Genomic DNA, 20,903 nt, shown 5'->3' on the forward strand with positions numbered 1-20,903 from the left:
TTCGAGATGAGTCGTATACATGTAAATGTTGATCGTCAGTGACCGTGTGGTCTAATGGATAAGGCGTCGGACTTCGTATCTGAAGATTACAGGTTCGAATGCTGTCACGCTTGTGTTTTTCCAGTTCTGAAAAAGAAACATACCGTTTTAATGTAGCAATTGAGCAGTACGAAACCGTCTGAATGTTGCTGTTGACCATTTTTTGCTTGGAGATGCTCTTGAGCTTGAAACACACACAGCAAGACCGGTGTTAACTAACGAAATGGTCGGCAGAGTGCCGACACCGCGAGTTTTGACTGGCACTTGCACATCTAAAACAACGTCGGAAAGTAACTCGTTCGACTTTTGAGTCACATAAAGTATGTGTGTTAATTTTGACGCCACTAGCTCTGCTTGTTGTCATGCAATTTCTTTGCCTCTCAGAAATGATTATGACATAAAAGTGAAGTACGTGACGAGTGTGACGTTAGGAAAACATTAGGCAGCATGGAGAGATTCTGTATGGGACCACCCAACCCAAACGAGTACTGTGTGACGTGCTACCCGGCAAGTATTCACCGAGGTAGCCGGCTATCTCAGTCGGTAGAGCGTCAGACTCTTATTCCCAGGGTCGTGGGTTCGAGCCAGACGCTGGGCGGAACGGAATTTTGTTCCGCTGCAGGTGTAAATTACCGTTTTTCTGATTAACGAGATTTAATGGAAATAGCAACTTTAAACTTTGCCTACGTCTCTGTCAGTCGCAAGGAAACTGTATTTGAAGGTGAAGGTGATTTTGTAGACATGTGTGAAAGACATGTTCTGAAATGCAAGTGTTGTGGTTTGGAGAGCACATCGGTTACGTGTCAGATGTGTAGCCAAGCAGTAATTTGTCGCCATAGCTGCAAATATTAGCCGGTAATATGAAGTGTTGTCAGCTAAAGTCTGATGGTGCAGACGACCGTAAGGACGAAGTACCCAAGAGTACCGCTAGGCCGCGCCTCTTTAGCTCAGTGGTAGAGCACTGGTGTAATAAACCAGGGGTTGTAAGTTCCATCCTCACAGGAGAAAGATGAATTTTGGAAATCAGTTGCGCGTCGTGGCCGTATAGCAAACAGTACCTGTGATGACGAACAATTAGCGACAGGCGTTTTTTTAAGATTTACTCTCAGATGTGATTAAGGCGAATGGCGCAGATAAAGCATTTGCCAAAGCGGTACAGCATAAGGTGGGACGAGGCAGTCTGAATTACATTTTATAGATGTATTTCTCACATATCTCAGAGCCTCTCGCGATCGTCGTCGTCGTCGTCGTCGTCGTCGTCGTCGTCGTCGTCGTCGTCGCCGCCGCCGCTTCTGCAGAAGTAGCAAATGGCCATCGTAGCAAATGCGGCGAGGGACGCCCTGCCTTCGATTCCGAATGCACAAATTGTGTGGTCTTGTTTCTCAGTCTATATTTGGTCGGTCTCGTCAGAGGTTGAATGTAACGAATGGGTGGGAAAGAGCAAGGGGCAGCGGCTGTGTAGAACGAAAACACATATCCTCAGGGGTGTGAGCGTTTCGAGATGAGTCGTATACATGTAAATGTTGGTCGTCAGTGACTGTGTGGCCTAATGGATAAGGCGTCGGACTTCGGATCTGAAGATTACAGGTTCGAATGCTGTCACGCTTGTGTTTTTCCAGTTCTGAAAAAGAAACATACCGTTTTAATGTAGCAATTGAGCAGTACGAAACCGTCTGAATGTTGCTGTTGACCATTTTTTGCTTGGAGATGCTCTTGAGCTTGAAACACACACAGCAAGACCGGTGTTAACTAGCGAAATGGTCGGCAGAGTGCCGACACCGCGAGTTTTGACTGGCATTTGCACATCTAAAACAACGTCGGAAAGTAACTCGTTCGGCTTTTGAGTCACATAAAGTATGTGTGTTAAATTTGACGGCACTAGCTCTGCTTGTTGTCATGCAATTTCTTTGCCTCTCAGAAATGATTATGACATAAAAGTGAAGTACGTGACGAGTGTGACGTTAGGAAAACATTAGGCAGCATGGAGAGATGCTGTATGGGACCACCCAACCCAAACGAGTACTTTGTGACGTGCTACCCGGCAAGTATTCACCGAGGTAGCCGGCTATCTCAGTCGGTAGAGCGTCAGACACTTAATCCCAGGGTCGTGGGTTCGAGCCAGACGCTGGGCGAAACGGAATTTTGTTCCGCTGCAGGTGTAAATTACCGTTTTTCTGATTAACGAGATTTAATGGAAATAGCAACTTTAAACTTTGCCTACGTCTCTGTCAGTCGCAAGGAAACTGTATTTGAAGGTGAAGGTGATTTTGTAGACATGTGTAAAAGACATGTTCTGAAATGCAAGTGTTGTGGTTTGGAGAGCACATCGGTTACGTGTCAGATGTGTAGCCAAGCAGTAATTTGTCGCCATAGCTGCAAATATTAGCCGATAATATGAATTGTTGTCAGCTAAAGAATGATGATGCAGACGACCGTAAGGACGAAGTACCCAAGAGTACCGCTAGGCCGCGCCTCTTTAGCTCAGTGGTAGAGCACTGGTCTAATAAACCAGGGGTCGTAAGTTCCATCCTCACAGGATAAAGATGAATTTTGGAAATCAGTTGCGCGTCGTGGCCGTATAGCAAACAGTACCTGTGATGACGAACAATTAGCGACAGGCGTTTTTTTAAGATTTACTCTCAGATGTGATTAAGGCGAATGGCGCAGATAAAGCATTTGCCAAAGCGGTACAGCATAAGGTGGGACGAGGCAGTCTGAATTACATTTTATAGATGTATTTCTCACATATCTCAGAGCCTCTCGCGATCTTCGTCGTCGTCGTCGTCGTCGTCGTCGTCGTCGTCGTCGTCGTCGCCGCTTCTGCAGAAGTAGCAAATGCGGCGAGGGACGGCCTGCCTTCGATTCCGAATGCACAAATTGTGTGGTCTTGTTTCTCAGTCTATATTTGGTCGGTCTCGTCAGAGGTTGAATGTAACGAATGGGTGGGAAAGAGCAAGGGGCAGCGGCTGTGTAGAACGAAAACACAAATCCTCAGGGGTGTGAGCGTTTCGAGATGAGTCGTATACATGTAAATGTTGATCGTCAGTGACCGTGTGGTCTAATGGATAAGGCGTCGGACTTCGTATCTGAAGATTACAGGTTCGAATGCTGTCACGCTTGTGTTTTTCCAGTTCTGAAAAAGAAACATACCGTTTTAATGTAGCAATTGAGCAGTACGAAACCGTCTGAATGTTGCTGTTGACCATTTTTTGCTTGGAGATGCTCTTGAGCTTGAAACACATACAGCAAGACCGGTGTTAACTAACGAAATGGTCGGCAGAGTGCCGACACCGCGAGTTTTGACTGGCACTTGCACATCTAAAACAACGTCGGAAAGTAACTCGTTCGACTTTTGAGTCACATAAAGTATGTGTGTTAATTTTGACGCCACTAGCTCTGCTTGTTGTCATGCAATTTCTTTGCCTCTCAGAAATGATTATGACATAAAAGTGAAGTACGTGACGAGTGTGACGTTAGGAAAACATTAGGCAGCATGGAGAGATTCTGTATGGGACCACCCAACCCAAACGAGTACTGTGTGACGTGCTACCCGGCAAGTATTCACCGAGGTAGCCGGCTATCTCAGTCGGTAGAGCGTCAGACTCTTATTCCCAGGGTCGTGGGTTCGAGCCAGACGCTGGGCGGAACGGAATTTTGTTCCGCTGCAGGTGTAAATTACCGTTTTTCTGATTAACGAGATTTAATGGAAATAGCAACTTTAAACTTTGCCTACGTCTCTGTCAGTCGCAAGGAAACTGTATTTGAAGGTGAAGGTGATTTTGTAGACATGTGTGAAAGACATGTTCTGAAATGCAAGTGTTGTGGTTTGGAGAGCACATCGGTTACGTGTCAGATGTGTAGCCAAGCAGTAATTTGTCGCCATAGCTGCAAATATTAGCCGGTAATATGAAGTGTTGTCAGCTAAAGTCTGATGGTGCAGACGACCGTAAGGACGAAGTACCCAAGAGTACCGCTAGGCCGCGCCTCTTTAGCTCAGTGGTAGAGCACTGGTGTAATAAACCAGGGGTTGTAAGTTCCATCCTCACAGGAGAAAGATGAATTTTGGAAATCAGTTGCGCGTCGTGGCCGTATAGCAAACAGTACCTGTGATGACGAACAATTAGCGACAGGCGTTTTTTTAAGATTTACTCTCAGATGTGATTAAGGCGAATGGCGCAGATAAAGCATTTGCCAAAGCGGTACAGCATAAGGTGGGACGAGGCAGTCTGAATTACATTTTATAGATGTATTTCTCACATATCTCAGAGCCTCTCGCGATCGTCGTCGTCGTCGCCGCCGCTTCTGCAGAAGTAGCAAATGGCCATCGTAGCAAATGCGGCGAGGGACGCCCTGCCTTCGATTCCGAATGCACAAATTGTGTGGTCTTGTTTCTCAGTCTATATTTGGTCGGTCTCGTCAGAGGTTGAATGTAACGAATGGGTGGGAAAGAGCAAGGGGCAGCGGCTGTGTAGAACGAAAACACATATCCTCAGGGGTGTGAGCGTTTCGAGATGAGTCGTATACATGTAAATGTTGGTCGTCAGTGACTGTGTGGCCTAATGGATAAGGCGTCGGACTTCGGATCTGAAGATTACAGGTTCGAATGCTGTCACGCTTGTGTTTTTCCAGTTCTGAAAAAGAAACATACCGTTTTAATGTAGCAATTGAGCAGTACGAAACCGTCTGAATGTTGCTGTTGACCATTTTTTGCTTGGAGATGCTCTTGAGCTTGAAACACACACAGCAAGACCGGTGTTAACTAGCGAAATGGTCGGCAGAGTGCCGACACCGCGAGTTTTGACTGGCATTTGCACATCTAAAACAACGTCGGAAAGTAACTCGTTCGGCTTTTGAGTCACATAAAGTATGTGTGTTAAATTTGACGGCACTAGCTCTGCTTGTTGTCATGCAATTTCTTTGCCTCTCAGAAATGATTATGACATAAAAGTGAAGTACGTGACGAGTGTGACGTTAGGAAAACATTAGGCAGCATGGAGAGATGCTGTATGGGACCACCCAACCCAAACGAGTACTTTGTGACGTGCTATCCGGCAAGTATTCACCGAGGTAGCCGGCTATCTCAGTCGGTAGAGCGTCAGACACTTAATCCCAGGGTCGTGGGTTCGAGCCAGACGCTGGGCGAAACGGAATTTTGTTCCGCTGCAGGTGTAAATTACCGTTTTTCTGATTAACGAGATTTAATGGAAATAGCAACTTTAAACTTTGCCTACGTCTCTGTCAGTCGCAAGGAAACTGTATTTGAAGGTGAAGGTGATTTTGTAGACATGTGTAAAAGACATGTTCTGAAATGCAAGTGTTGTGGTTTGGAGAGCACATCGGTTACGTGTCAGATGTGTAGCCAAGCAGTAATTTGTCGCCATAGCTGCAAATATTAGCCGATAATATGAATTGTTGTCAGCTAAAGTCTGATGATGCAGACGACCGTAAGGACGAAGTACCCAAGAGTACCGCTAGGCCGCGCCTCTTTAGCTCAGTGGTAGAGCACTGGTCTAATAAACCAGGGGTCGTAAGTTCCATCCTCACAGGAGAAAGATGAATTTTGGAAATCAGTTGCGCGTCGTGGCCGTATAGCAAACAGTACCTGTGATGACGAACAATTAGCGACAGGCGTTTTTTTAAGATTTACTCTCAGATGTGATTAAGGCGAATGGCGCAGATAAAGCATTTGCCAAAGCGGTACAGCATAAGGTGGGACGAGGCAGTCTGAATTACATTTTATAGATGTATTTCTCACATATCTCAGAGTCTCTCGCGATCGTCGTCGTCGTCGTCGTCGTCGTCGTCGTCGCCGCCGTCGCCGCTTCTGCAGAAGTAGCAAATGCGGCGAGGGACGGCCTGCCTTCGATTCCGAATGCACAAATTGTGTGGTCTTGTTTCTCAGTCTATATTTGGTCGGTCTCGTCAGAGGTTGAATGTAACGAATGGGTGGGAAAGAGCAAGGGGCAGCGGCTGTGTAGAACGAAAACACAAATCCTCAGGGGTGTGAGCGTTTCGAGATGAGTCGTATACATGTAAATGTTGATCGTCAGTGACCGTGTGGTCTAATGGATAAGGCGTCGGACTTCGTATCTGAAGATTACAGGTTCGAATGCTGTCACGCTTGTGTTTTTCCAGTTCTGAAAAAGAAACATACCGTTTCAATGTAGCAATTGAGCAGTACGAAACCGTCTGAATGTTGCTGTTGACCATTTTTTGCTTGGAGATGCTCTTGAGCTTGAAACACACACAGCAAGACCGGTGTTAACTAACGAAATGGTCTGCAGAGTGCCGACACCGCGAGTTTTGACTGGCACTTGCACATCTAAAACAACGTCGGAAAGTAACTCGTTCGGCTTTTGAGTCACATAAAGTATGTGTGTTAATTTTGACGCCACTAGCTCTGCTTGTTGTCATGCAATTTTTTTGCCTCTCAGAAATGATTATGACATAAAAGTGAAGTACGTGACGAGTGTGACGTTAGGAAAACATTAGGCAGCATGGAGAGATTCTGTATGGGACCACCCAACCCAAACGAGTACTGTGTGACGTGCTACCCGGCAAGTATTCACCGAGGTAGCCGGCTATCTCAGTCGGTAGAGCGTCAGACTCTTATTCCCAGGGTCGTGGGTTCGAGCCAGACGCTGGGCGGAACGGAATTTTGTTCCGCTGCAGGTGTAAATTACCGTTTTTCTGATTAACGAGATTTAATGGAAATAGCAACTTTAAACTTTGCCTACGTCTCTGTCAGTCGCAAGGAAACTGTATTTGAAGGTGAAGGTGATTTTGTAGACATGTGTGAAAGACATGTTCTGAAATGCAAGTGTTGTGGTTTGGAGAGCACATCGGTTACGTGTCAGATGTGTAGCCAAGCAGTAATTTGTCGCCATAGCTGCAAATATTAGCCGGTAATATGAAGTGTTGTCAGCTAAAGTCTGATGGTGCAGACGACCGTAAGGACGAAGTACCCAAGAGTACCGCTAGGCCGCGCCTCTTTAGCTCAGTGGTAGAGCACTGGTGTAATAAACCAGGGGTTGTAAGTTCCATCCTCACAGGAGAAAGATGAATTTTGGAAATCAGTTGCGCGTCGTGGCCGTATAGCAAACAGTACCTGTGATGACGAACAATTAGCGACAGGCGTTTTTTTAAGATTTACTCTCAGATGTGATTAAGGCGAATGGCGCAGATAAAGCATTTGCCAAAGCGGTACAGCATAAGGTGGGACGAGGCAGTCTGAATTACATTTTATAGATGTATTTCTCACATATCTCAGAGTCTCTCGCGATCGTCGTCGTCGTCGTCGTCGTCGTCGTCGTCGCCGCTTCTGCAGAAGTAGCAAATGGCCATCGTAGCAAATGCGGCGAGGGACGGCCTGCCTTCGATTCCGAATGCACAAATTGTGTGGTCTTGTTTCTCAGTCTATATTTGGTCGGTCTCGTCAGAGGTTGAATGTAACGAATGGGTGGGAAAGAGCAAGGGGCAGCGGCTGTGTAGAACGAAAACACATATCCTCAGGGGTGTGAGCGTTTCGAGATGAGTCGTATACATGTAAATGTTGGTCGTCAGTGACTGTGTGGCCTAATGTATATTCTGGCTTTAGCCGTCGCCGCGGTCGGACGTGCTTGTTGTTTACTCCGCGTACGTTAGCGCTATCGCCGGTGTTTGGCGTTTACGTGAAGTTAGCTGTACATTTTCGCTGTTTTTTTTTGAGTGGTGTCTCTGATAAGTGTTTTTATAGTGCTTTCGTCCGTTCCACGTTTCGTGCTTCGCCGCAATTTCGGTTGTTGCCGGAATTTCGTCGGAACCGACGACCATGTCTGACACCGTCAGGAAGAATACTTTAGTCTTCTCGTTCGAGAAAGGAACACGGCCGGTCCAACCCACTGCGCTGGAAATCCACGATTGGCTGACTGAGGTAATCGGTATTAATTCTGACTCTGTTCATACCACGCAATTAGATGCTGAAAAATACTGTGTTTTTGTTAAATTTCTGAACTCAGTGACAGTCGATAAGTTGCTTGCAAAATGGGGTAATTCCGTCGAATTTGTTCATCGAGACGGTTCAAAAAGTAATGTCTCTGTACGAAAAGCTGATATCATGTACACCAATGTCAGGATTTTGAATGTTCCAATTGAAATTGATAATCAGTTGATCAAGGACGCTCTATCTAAATATGGCGAAGTTAAATCTATCTATAACGAAAGATGGTCGAAGCTATACAAGATACAGTGTTTTAATGGCATTAGATCCGTTGAAATGGAGGTGAAAGCCAACATTCCGTCCCATATATCCGTTGCAGGCCATAAAGCACATGTTGTGTATTCTGGTCAGGAGCGCACGTGCAATATTTGCAATGAGACAGGTCATTTCCGACAAGATTGTCCGCGCCGTGTTTTTGTTCTTAGGAACAATCTAACACAGCGTCAAAAACTGACCCTCAGCGATGTCTTACCAAATAGCACTTCCCTTCTTTCGGTTAACGACAGTGGTGCATGTACTTCTGCAGTGCCCGCCATAACTACTACGGAGTTCCCTCCCCTGAGCGTCATTACATCACACCCTTCTGTTCCCGATTGCGATCTCCAGAATAAGAAGCGACCGTTGGAAACGACCGATGACGGCTCGGACGGCGAGTCCGCCCGTAATTCGCCTTCCACCCGCAAGCAGAAGCAGTGTAATGCGGATGTGCTCGAGGAAACAAACAGTACATGTATTGACGTGACGACAGCCGCTGAGGCAACCCGGCCGCTGTCGGCGGCTGAACAGGTACAAACGGTCCACGGAGGGGACGCAGTAACGATTGTCGCGGAGACGGAAGAGGCGCACTCCGAAGCACAAGAGGTGACGGAGCGGAACCCAACTCAAGAACTTACAGACCCACAAACCGCCGACTCAGTCAGTGCTCTGGAGCTAGTGACGGAAGAACAAGGAAATGGCACTCGTAAAAAGGACGCTGTTGAGGCAGCTTCGGTCACAACGGTGGTAAAGATAGACAATCCGAATGACGGCGCGTTGAACCAAGATGTCCGAAGACGCCGACTCAAACCGCTACCTACTCTCAAAGCTTCCCGTAACCAAAGCAAACAACAACCAGCACAAGAGGAAGCGACGGCCAAGAACGTCTTGTATGAAATCATCACGGAAAGACCTAAGGAGGTACCTTCAAGTGACATTAGTGATGCAAAGCCCCTCGGTAAAACTAAAACCCGAGATGTTCGGAATCCTGCACCAAAATGAGACTGTAAGATGAAAAAAAAAAAAGGGATTTTGTTGAACCAGTTTCATTTCTAATTGTACTACTGTCTTAGTCATATTTCAGAGGAACCAGATGAAGTGTTTACCGAGCTTCAAATACTGACTATTCTTTTAGATGTTTGTTTAAGCGGAGTCGTTTCTCTCTTCTAGAAGCTGCACATCTCTTTTCTTTTCTTTTTTTTTTTTTATTAATATTTTGTTATCTTTTTAATCACTTATTTACTTTTTATGCAAACTAAATGTCCCAGGCATATACAATTACGACTATCAATATTAACAGGATTACATCCGTGACTAAAGTTACAGCGCTCAAGGATTATTTATATGAGTCAGGGACGGACATTGCTTTCCTACAGGAAGTAGTGCTGACTAATCTTACAGTGCCTGGATATTTGGCGATTTTAAATGTCTCACTTGACACCAACGTCGGTACAGCAATTTTAGACAGGGAGGGGATTCCTGTCTCGGATATCGAGAGGTTGGACTCCGGCAGAGCGATAGGTATAAAAGTCTTTGGTTCTACCCTTATCAATCTGTATGCCCCTTCTGGCACATCCAATAGAATGGAAAGAGCACAGTTCTATAAAGAAGAAATCATTTATTTATTACGGAAAAACCCAAAAGATCTTATAATAGGCGGTGATTTTAATTGTGTGATAAATAAGAAAGACCAGGTTCCGAATTTTAATAACTGCAGTGAACTGAAGCGTTTCGTCACTGTTTTACAGCTTAAAGATGCTTGGGAAATAATGTATCCCACTTTTGTGGCATTTACATTCCTAGGTCCTCACTCACGTAGCAGGATCGACAGACTCTACATATCGCAAAGTCTAGTTAGCTCCTTCATTAAAGCAGAGACGATTCCAGTTTACTTTTCTGATCATAGCTCCGTGCTAGCTTCCATCAACCTTACTGCGCAACCCACTCGCCGTTTTAGAAGTTCATGGCACCTTAATACGTCACTGATGCAGGACGACGGATTAGAAGAAAGTTTGACAGAAGCGTGGGCATTGTGCCTCCGCTCTGCAGATAGACACGTCTCAGTACTAGACTGGTGGTGCAACAGGGCAAAGCCTAAACTGAGAAAAGTTCTCATCCAGTATAGTGTACAACGATCGAAAGACTTGAAAAATTCCATCGAATTTTATTATACCATGCTGCGAAATTTATATGAGCAGGCAAACACTTCCAACGTCCGTCTGGCAGATATCAAGCAAACTAAGGCCAAATTGCTCAGTCTTAAAAGACAGCAGATGGAGGGTCTGAAATTAAAATCCAAGGCTAAGACAGTCGTGGAGGATGAACATGCTTCCTTGTACCATCTACTGAAGCACGAAAGAAACAGGAGACGCACCTTCATTGATGGACTTCAGTCTGAAACTGGCGAGACACTCACGACTCAGAGAGACATCGTCAATGCAGTGCACAAATATTACGAAGACCTATACACTGCCAACCCGGTATGTGAAGAGTCCTTCGATGAGTTCCTTAGTTACATAGCTCCACAGGTCTCGGACGAGGAAAACGAAGACCTTCTCGTTGAGTGTACTAACGAAGATATCCACAGAATCATCTGCAAATCTCCTCTGAGGAAATCGCCGGGACCGGATGGTTTGCCTGTTGAATTTTATAAACGATACTGGCCACTGATTGGTGACATGTTTACCCGAATGACGAACGAGGTGCTTCAGGGAAAGCATTTACCTGCTGTTTTTAAAGAGAGCACAATAGTACTAATCCCAAAAAATGCTGCAAAAAGAAACCTCAACAACTTTCGTCCAATCTCCCTGTTAAACTCTGATTATAAAATCATCGGCAGAATTTTAAACAACAGACTCTCTCAGTTGGCCAAAAAGATAGTAAGTCCATACCAGTCCTGTGTGCCTACCAAGAGCATTTTCAAAAGCATAGCTGAATATAGAGATATAATTGCCATCACTGCTGTGACCACCATAAAATGTGCTATCATGTTTATTGACTTCCAGAAAGCATTTGATCGTGTGGATCATAGATTCCTTAGTGCCACACTGAACAAAATAGGTTTTAATGAGCGAGTCGTAAGTGTGATCAGCAATGTTGCAACAGGCATCAGCGCTTGTATATCAGTTAACTGCCAGAAGACAAAGCAGATTGAGATCAGGCGCGGCGTTCCACAAGGAAGCCCCCTCTCCATGTTCCTATTCGTGCTTTCATTAGAACCTTTCCTCCGCAGTGTTCATGCCACTCTAACTGGCATCACATTATCTGGTCACCGAACAGTCATAAACGCCTATGCCGATGATGTCGGAGTCGTCCTGCGAAATCCCGACGACATTTTGCAATTGGAAACGCTAATTAAAAAGTACTGTAGAGTCTCCGGAGCAGGTGTCAACGCAAACAAAAGCAAACTCCTAAACCTGCGGGGTTTTCAACATACCACCTTAGCCTGGGCCACAATGGTCACCCAATGCAAAGCACTAGGAATAACACTGACACCTTGTCCGTTAAAAATGGCAGCTATCACTTGGAGAAATACGTCGGGACAACTTCTTGGAACAACAAGAGAAAACCTCCACCGTAACTTGAACCAAGTTCAGAGGGTGATTTTCATTAACCACTGCATTCTCTCCAGGAGTTACTTTATAGCACAGATCTTCCCACTACCGAAAATGATTGGAAAAAAGATAATGTCTACCATTGCCAGCTATCTTTGGAGAGGGGATATATTCAGAGTCGACGCAAAAACTGCGACCTTAGATCCCAGGAATGGAGGTTTGGGGTTAGTTGACATCAGAAATAAGGCGTCTGCGCTTTTTATAAAAAGGACCGCCACTATCCTTAGCGACCACGCTGATAGCATTACAACTAAATTATTTGAAGTTGTCAGGCCTGCCAGTTTACAGGCGCCGGTGAATGTGCAAAAAATAAATAACCGGCTCCAGTACGTTCGTGTATATTTTGTGGAATTCAGCTATCTCGGCGGTGTCATCATCAACTCACGACGGATCACGGCCCGCGATATTCTGTCCCATCGAAAGAAAATGGAGGGGAGAAACAAATTGGAAAGTAAATACCCACACACTGATTGGGACGCCATATGGAAAAATATTAATATGCGTGGTCTACCATCGGACGTCAAGTCAGCGTGGTATAAAACAGTGAATGAGACCGTAAGCACCAATGAAAGGTTACATGCAATCGGCGTTAGCGACACGAACCTATGTCTCAAATGTAAATTGATCGACACGTTAGTGCACAGATTCACGTGCGGTGGCAATTTACAACTCTGTAATTGGATTAGGGAACAACTGGCTTTTCTTACGAGATCTTCGGTGGAAAATTTTCCCCCTGTTACATTCCTCAGGCCTCAGACTTGCTATTTTCCAGCAGCAAAAAACAACTCGGTCCATTGGTTAATGGGACACTATGTGAATTACGTAATTAATCACCTGGGAAATGACAATTCCACTGATTTTTACATGTACTTGAAGTGTGCTTTTTATAACGCCCTGAAATATAAAGACCACAAGAAAAACTACGGCAATATGCTTAAAATTGTATTCGAGCGACTGGGCATTGGTTGACAAGCCAACGAGATAAACAAAAATCGTTTATTTAAGCGAAACGACGCTTAAACAAAAACAATTGGGGAGAAATACACTTTTACAGTTTCATATTACAATCACTTATCTTCTGCTGGCAAAGAAGGCTATTTTGTTTATTACACAGAAGAAGCCGAAGCCGAAAGCCAGTATCGCAGGGATAAAGATAAATTGTTTTCTTATACATTCATTTTATGACTGAGAAGGAAGTCTCATTTGTTTCCATGGCAGGGAACATACTTTTTTTTTTATTATTATTATTAATCTCAACAAGGAAAGGAGGCTATGGAATTAGTGCCTTAACATAAAATTCCTTCTTCACATTCCATGCAGATTTTTCTTTTACAATAAAAAAATAACAAACAAACAAAAATAATAATAATAACAATAAAAAAAACTAAACAGAAATTAAAAAAAATAATATACAGGTTCAGGGTCCACTACTTCCCACAACTTTATTATATATTACAAAGAAGTATGCTAGGTTGCCGAGAAGCAGTGGATGAGAAAAAAAAAAAAAAAAAAAAAAAAAAAAGCACTAAAGCTATAACCTTCAATCTCTATTGCCTCGGCATGACATAAATTTTTTGTTTCAAATGAAGCATCTTTTGGTTCAGGATTTCGAAGGCAAAACAGCATAATCTACGTATACACAAGTTGTAAAATTTCTTATTGAAAACTATGATAAAGACACGCCTCAGCAACAGGACTGGGTGGAGACATCGCGGCCAGGCCTCGAGATTTTGACCCCTGCCCGCTTTGCCTCCGCCTGCCTCATGCTGCCAAGTTCCTTACAAAAAAAAAAAAAAAAAAAAAAAAAAAAAAAAAAAAAAAAAAAGCGGTCTAAGGCGCTCGTATCAGGCACCAGTCTAAAAAAAAAAAAAAAAGTGGTTAGGACATTGCGTTGTGGCCGCAATAACCCAGGTTCGAATCCTGGTCACGGCAATTTTTGAAAGTTTTTCCTTGCTGCCATTGCATTGACGATATAAAAAAAAAAAAAATGGATAAGGCGTCGGACTTCGGATCTGAAGATTACAGGTTCGAATGCTGTAAAAAAAAAAAAAAAAAAATGGATAAGGCGTCGGACTTCGGATCTGAAGATTACAGGTTCGAATGCTGTCACGCTTGTGTTTTTCCAGTTCTGAAAAAGAAACATACCGTTTTAATGTAGCAATTGAGCAGTACGAAACCGTCTGAATGTTGCTGTTGACCATTTTTTGCTTGGAGATGCTCTTGAGCTTGAAACACACACAGCAAGACCGGTGTTAACTAGCGAAATGGTCGGCTGAGTGCCGACACCGCGAGTTTTGACTGGCATTTGCACATCTAAAACAACGTCGGAAAGTAACTCGTTCGGCTTTTGAGTCACATAAAGTATGTGTGTTAAATTTGACGGCACTAGCTCTGCTTGTTGTCATGCAATTTCTTTGCCTCTCAGAAATGATTATGACATAAAAGTGAAGTACGTGACGAGTGTGACGTTAGGAAAACATTAGGCAGCATGGAGAGATGCTGTATGGGACCACCCAACCCAAACGAGTACTGTGTGACGTGCTACCCGGCAAGTATTCACCGAGGTAGCCGGCTATCTCAGTCGGTAGAGCGTCAGACACTTAATCCCACCGTCGTGGGTTCGAGCCAGACGCTGGGCGAAACGGAATTTTGTTCCGCTGCAGGTGTGAATTACCGTTTTTCTGATTAACGAGATTTAATGGAAATAGCAACTTTAAACTTTGCCTACGTCTCTGTCAGTCGCAAGGAAACTGTATTTGAAGGTGAAGGTGATTTTGTAGACATGTGTAAAAGACATGTTCTGAAATGCAAGTGTTGTGGTTTGGAGAGCACATCGGTTACGTGTCAGATGTGTAGCCAAGCAGTAATTTGTCGCCATAGCTGCAAATATTAGCCGATAATATGAATTGTTGTCAGCTAAAGTCTGATGATGCAGACGACCGTAAGGACGAAGTACCCAAGAGTACCGCTAGGCCGCGCCTCTTTAGCTCAGTGGTAGAGCACTGGTCTAATAAACCAGGGGTCGTAAGTTCCATCCTCACAGGAGAAAGATGAATTTTGGAAATCAGTTGCGCGTCGTGGCCGTATAGCAAACAGTACCTGTGATGACGAACAATTAGCGACAGGCGTTTTTTTAAGATTTACTCTCAGATGTGATTAAGGCGAATGGCGCAGATAAAGCATTTGCCAAAGCGGTACAGCATAAGGTGGGACGAGGCAGTCTGAATTACATTTTATAGATGTATTTCTCACATATCTCAGAGTCTCTCGCGATCGTCGTCGTCGTCGTCGTCGTCGTCGTCGTCGCCGCCGCCGCTTCTGCAGAAGTAGCAAATGCGGCGAGGGACGGCCTGCCTTCGATTCCGAATGCACAAATTGTGTGGTCTTGTTTCTCAGTCTATATTTGGTCGGTCTCGTCAGAGGTTGAATGTAACGAATGGGTGGGAAAGAGCAAGGGGCAGCGGCTGTGTAGAACGAAAACACAAATCCTCAGGGGTGTGAGCGTTTCGAGATGAGTTGTATACATGTAAATGTTGATCGTCAATGACCGTGTGGCCTAATGGATAAGGCGTCGGACTTCGTATCTGAAGATTACAGGTTCGAATGCTGTCACGCTTGTGTTTTTCCAGTTCTGAAAAAGAAACATACCGTTTTAATGTAGCAATTGAGCAGTACGAAACCGTCTGAATGTTGCTGTTGACCATTTTTTGCTTGGAGATGCTCTTGAGCTTGAAACACACACAGCAAGACCGGTGTTAACTAACGAAATGGTTGGCAGAGTGCCGACACCGCGAGTTTTGACTGGCACTTGCACATCTAAAACAACGTCGGAAAGTAACTCGTTCGACTTTTGAGTCACATAAAGTATGTGTGTTAATTTTGACGCCACTAGCTCTGCTTGTTGTCATGCAATTTCTTTGCCTCTCAGAAATGATTATGACATAAAAGTGAAGTACGTGACGAGTGTGACGTTAGGAAAACATTAGGCAGCATGGAGAGATTCTGTATGGGACCACCCAACCCAAACGAGTACTGTGTGACGTGCTACCCGGCAAGTATTCACCAAGGTAGCCGGCTATCTCAGTCGGTAGAGCGTCAGACTCTTATTCCCAGGGTCGTGGGTTCGAGCCAGACGCTGGGCGGAACGGAATTTTGTTCCGCTGCAGGTGTAAATTACCGTTTTTCTGATTAACGAGATTTAATGGAAATAGCAACTTTAAACTTTGCCTACGTCTCTGTCAGTCGCAAGGAAACTGTATTTGAAGGTGAAGGTGATTTTGTAGACATGTGTGAAAGACATGTTCTGAAATGCAAGTGTTGTGGTTTGGAGAGCACATCGGTTACGTGTCAGATGTGTAGCCAAGCAGTAATTTGTCGCCATAGCTGCAAATATTAGCCGGTAATATGAAGTGTTGTCAGCTAAAGTCTGATGGTGCAGACGACCGTAAGGACGAAGTACCCAAGAGTATCGCTAGGCCGCGGCCTCTTTAGCTCAGTGGTAGAGCACTGGTGTAATAAACCAGGGGTTGTAAGTTCCATCCTCACAGGAGAAAGATGAATTTTGGAAATCAGTTGCGCGTCGTGGCCGTATAGCAAACAGTACCTGTGATGACGAACAATTAGCGACAGGCGTTTTTTTAAGATTTACTCTCAGATGTGATTAAGGCGAATGGCGCAGATAAAGCATTTGCCAAAGCGGTACAGCATAAGGTGGGACGAGGCAGTCTGAATTACATTTTATAGATGTATTTCTCACATATCTCAGAGCCTCTCGCGATCTTCGTCGTCGTCGTCGTCGTCGTCCCAGGGTCGTCGTCGTCGTCGTCGTCGCCGCCGCCGCCGCTTCTGCAGAAGTAGCAAATGGCCATCGTAGCAAATGCGGCGAGGGACGCCCTGCCTTCGATTCCGAATGCACAAATTGTGTGGTCTTGTTTCTCAGTCTATATTTGGTCGGTCTCGTCAGAGGTTGAATGTAACGAATGGGTGGGAAAGAGCAAGGGGCAGCGGCTGTGTAGAACGAAAACACATATCCTCAGGGGTGTGAGCGTTTCGAGATGAGTCGTATACATGTAAATGTTGGTCGTCAGTGACTGTGTGGCCTAATGGATAAGGCGTCGGACTTCGGATCTGAAGATTACAGGTTCGAATGCTGTCACGCTTGTGTTTTTCCAGTTCTGAAAAAGAAACATACCGTTTTAATGTAGCAATTGAGCAGTACGAAACCGTCTGAATGTTGCTGTTGACCATTTTTTGCTTGGAGATGCTCTTGAGCTTGAAACACACACAGCAAGACCGGTGTTAACTAGCGAAATGGTCGGCAGAGTGCCGACACCGCGAGTTTTGACTGGCACTTGCACATCTAAAACAACGTCGGAAAGTAACTCGTTCGGCTTTTGAGTCACATAAAGTATGTGTGTTAATTTTGACGCCACTAGCTCTGCTTGTTGTCATGCAATTTCTTTGCCTCTCAGAAATGATTATGACATAAAAGTGAAGTACGTGACGAGTGTGACGTTAGGAAAACATTAGGCAGCATGGAGAGATGCTGTATGGGACCACCCAACCCAAACGAGTACTGTGTGACGTGCTACCCGGCAAGTATTCACCGAGGTAGCCGGCTATCTCAGTCGGTAGAGCGTCAGACACTTAATCCCACCGTCGTGGGTTCGAGCCAGACGCTGGGCGAAACGGAATTTTGTTCCGCTGCAGGTGTGAATTACCGTTTTTCTGATTAACGAGATTTAATGGAAATAGCAACTTTAAACTTTGCCTACGTCTCTGTCAGTCGCAAGGAAACTGTATTTGAAGGTGAAGGTGATTTTGTAGACATGTGTAAAAGACATGTTCTGAAATGCAAGTGTTGTGGTTTGGAGAGCACATCGGTTACGTGTCAGATGTGTAGCCAAGCAGTAATTTGTCGCCATAGCTGCAAATATTAGCCGATAATATGAATTGTTGTCAGCTAAAGTCTGATGATGCAGACGACCGTAAGGACGAAGTACCCAAGAGTACCGCTAGGCCGCGCCTCTTTAGCTCAGTGGTAGAGCACTGGTCTAATAAACCAGGGGTCGTAAGTTCCATCCTCACAGGAGAAAGATGAATTTTGGAAATCAGTTGCGCGTCGTGGCCGTATAGCAAACAGTACCTGTGATGACAAACAATTAGCGACAGGCGTTTTTTTAAGATTTACTCTCAGATGTGATTAAGGCGAATGGCGCAGATAAAGCATTTGCCAAAGCGGTACAGCATAAGGTGGGACGAGGCAGTCTGAATTACATTTTATAGATGTATTTCTCACATATCTCAGAGTCTCTCGCGATCGTCGTCGTCGTCGTCGTCGCCGCCGCTTCTGCAGAAGTAGCAAATGCGGCGAGGGACGGCCTGCCTTCGATTCCGAATGCACAAATTGTGTGGTCTTGTTTCTCAGTCTATATTTGGTCGGTCTCGTCAGAGGTTGAATGTAACGAATGGGTGGGAAAGAGCAAGGGGCAGCGGCTGTGTAGAACGAAAACACAAATCCTCAGGGGTGTGAGCGTTTCGAGATGAGTTGTATACATGTAATTGTTGATCGTCAGTGACCGTGTGGTCTAATGGATAAGGCGTCGGACTTCGTATCTGAAGATTACAGGTTCGAATGCTGTCACGCTTGTGTTTTTCCAGTTCTGAAAAAGAAACATACCGTTTTAATGTAGCAATTGAGCAGTACGAAACCGTCTGAATGTTGCTGTTGACCATTTTTTGCTTGGAGATGCTCTTGAGCTTGAAACACACACAGCAAGACCGGTGTTAACTAACGAAATGGTCGGCAGAGTGCCGACACCGCGAGTTTTGACTGGCACTTGCACATCTAAAACAACGTCGGAAAGTAACTCGTTCGACTTTTGAGTCACATAAAGTATGTGTGTTAGTTTTGACGCCACTAGCTCTGCTTGTTGTCATGCAATTTCTTTGCCTCTCAGAAATGATTATGACATAAAAGTGAAGTACGTGACGAGTGTGACGTTAGGAAAACATTAGGCAGCATGGAGAGATTCTGTATGGGACCACCCAACCCAAACGAGTACTGTGTGACGTGCTACCCGGCAAGTATTCACCGAGGTAGCCGGCTATCTCAGTCGGTAGAGCGTCAGACTCTTATTCCCAGGGTCGTGGGTTCGAGCCAGACGCTGGGCGGAACGGAATTTTGTTCCGCTGCAGGTGTAAATTACCGTTTTTCTGATTAACGAGATTTAATGGAAATAGCAACTTTAAACTTTTCCTACGTCTCTGTCAGTCGCAAGGAAACTGTATTTGAAGGTGAAGGTGATTTTGTAGACATGTGTGAAAGACATGTTCTGAAATGCAAGTGTTGTGGTTTGGAGAGCACATCGGTTACGTGTCAGATGTGTAGCCAAGCAGTAATTTGTCGCCATAGCTGCAAATATTAGCCGGTAATATGAAGTGTTGTCAGCTAAAGTCTGATGGTGCAGACGACCGTAAGGACGAAGTACCCAAGAGTACCGCTAGGCCGCGCCTCTTTAGCTCAGTGGTAGAGCACTGGTGTAATAAACCAGGGGTTGTAAGTTCCATCCTCACAGGAGAAAGATGAATTTTGGAAATCAGTTGCGCGTCGTGGCCGTATAGCAAACAGTACCTGTGATGACGAACAATTAGCGACAGGCGTTTTTTTAAGATTTACTCTCAGATGTGATTAAGGCGAATGGCGCAGATAAAGCATTTGCCAAAGCGGTACAGCATAAGGTGGGACGAGCAGTCTGAATTACATTTTATAGATGTATTTCTCACATATCTCAGAGCCTCTCGCGATCTTCGTCGTCGTCGTCGTCGCCGCCGCCGCCGCCGCTTCTGCAGAAGTAGCAAATGGCCATCGTAGCAAATGCGTCGAGGGACGCCCTGCCTTCGATTCCGAATGCACAAAGTGTGTGGTCTTGTTTCTCAGTCTATATTTGGTCGGTCACGTCAGAGGTTGAATGTAACGAATGGGTGGGAAAGAGCAAGGGGCAGCGGCTGTGTAGAACGAAAACACAAATCCTCAGGGGTGTGAGCGTTTCGAGATGAGTCGTATACATGTAAATGTTGGTCGTCAGTGACCGTGTGGCCTAATGGATAAGGCGTCGGACTTCGGCTCTGAAGATTACAGGTTCGAATGCTGTCACGCTTGTGTTTTTCCAGTTCTGAAAAAGAAACATACCGTTTTAATGTAGCAATTGAGCAGTACGAAACCGTCTGAATGTTGCTGTTGACCATTTTTTGCTTGGAGATGCTCTTGAGCTTGAAACACACACAGCAAGACCGGTGTTAACTAGCGAAATGGTCGGCAGAGTGCCGACACCGCGAGTTTTGACTGGCATTTGCACATCTAAAACAACGTCGGAAAGTAACTCGTTCGGCTTTTGAGTCACATAAAGTATGTGTGTTAAATTTGACGGCACTAGCTCTGCTTGTTGTCATGCAATTTCTTTGCCTCTCAGAAATGATTATGACATAAAAGTGAAGTACGTGACGAGTGTGACGTTAGGAAAACATTAGGCAGCATGGAGAGATGCTGTATGGGACCACCCAACCCAAACGAGTACTGTGTGACGTGCTACCCGGCAAGTATTCACTGAGGTAGCCGGCTATCTCAGTCGGTAGAGCGTCAGACACTTAATCCCACCGTCGTGGGTTCGAGCCAGACGCTGGGCGAAACGGAATTTTGTTCCGCTGCAGGTGTAAATTACCGTTTTTCTGATTAACGAGATTTAATGGAAATAGCAACTTTAAACTTTGCCTACGTCTCTGTCAGTCGCAAGGAAACTGTATTTGAAGGTGAAGGTGATTTTGTAGACATGTGTAAAAGACATGTTCTGAAATGCAAGTGTTGTGGTTTGGAGAGCACATCGGTTACGTGTCAGATGTGTAGCCAAGCAGTAATTTGTCGCCATAGCTGCAAATATTAGCCGATAATATGAATTGTTGTCAGCTAAAGTCTGATGATGCAGACGACCGTAAGGACGAAGTACCCAAGAGTACCGCTA

Source organism: Schistocerca gregaria, chromosome 3 (assembly GCF_023897955.1).
Source record: "Schistocerca gregaria isolate iqSchGreg1 chromosome 3, iqSchGreg1.2, whole genome shotgun sequence".
Taxonomy (NCBI): Eukaryota; Metazoa; Arthropoda; class Insecta; order Orthoptera; family Acrididae; genus Schistocerca; species Schistocerca gregaria.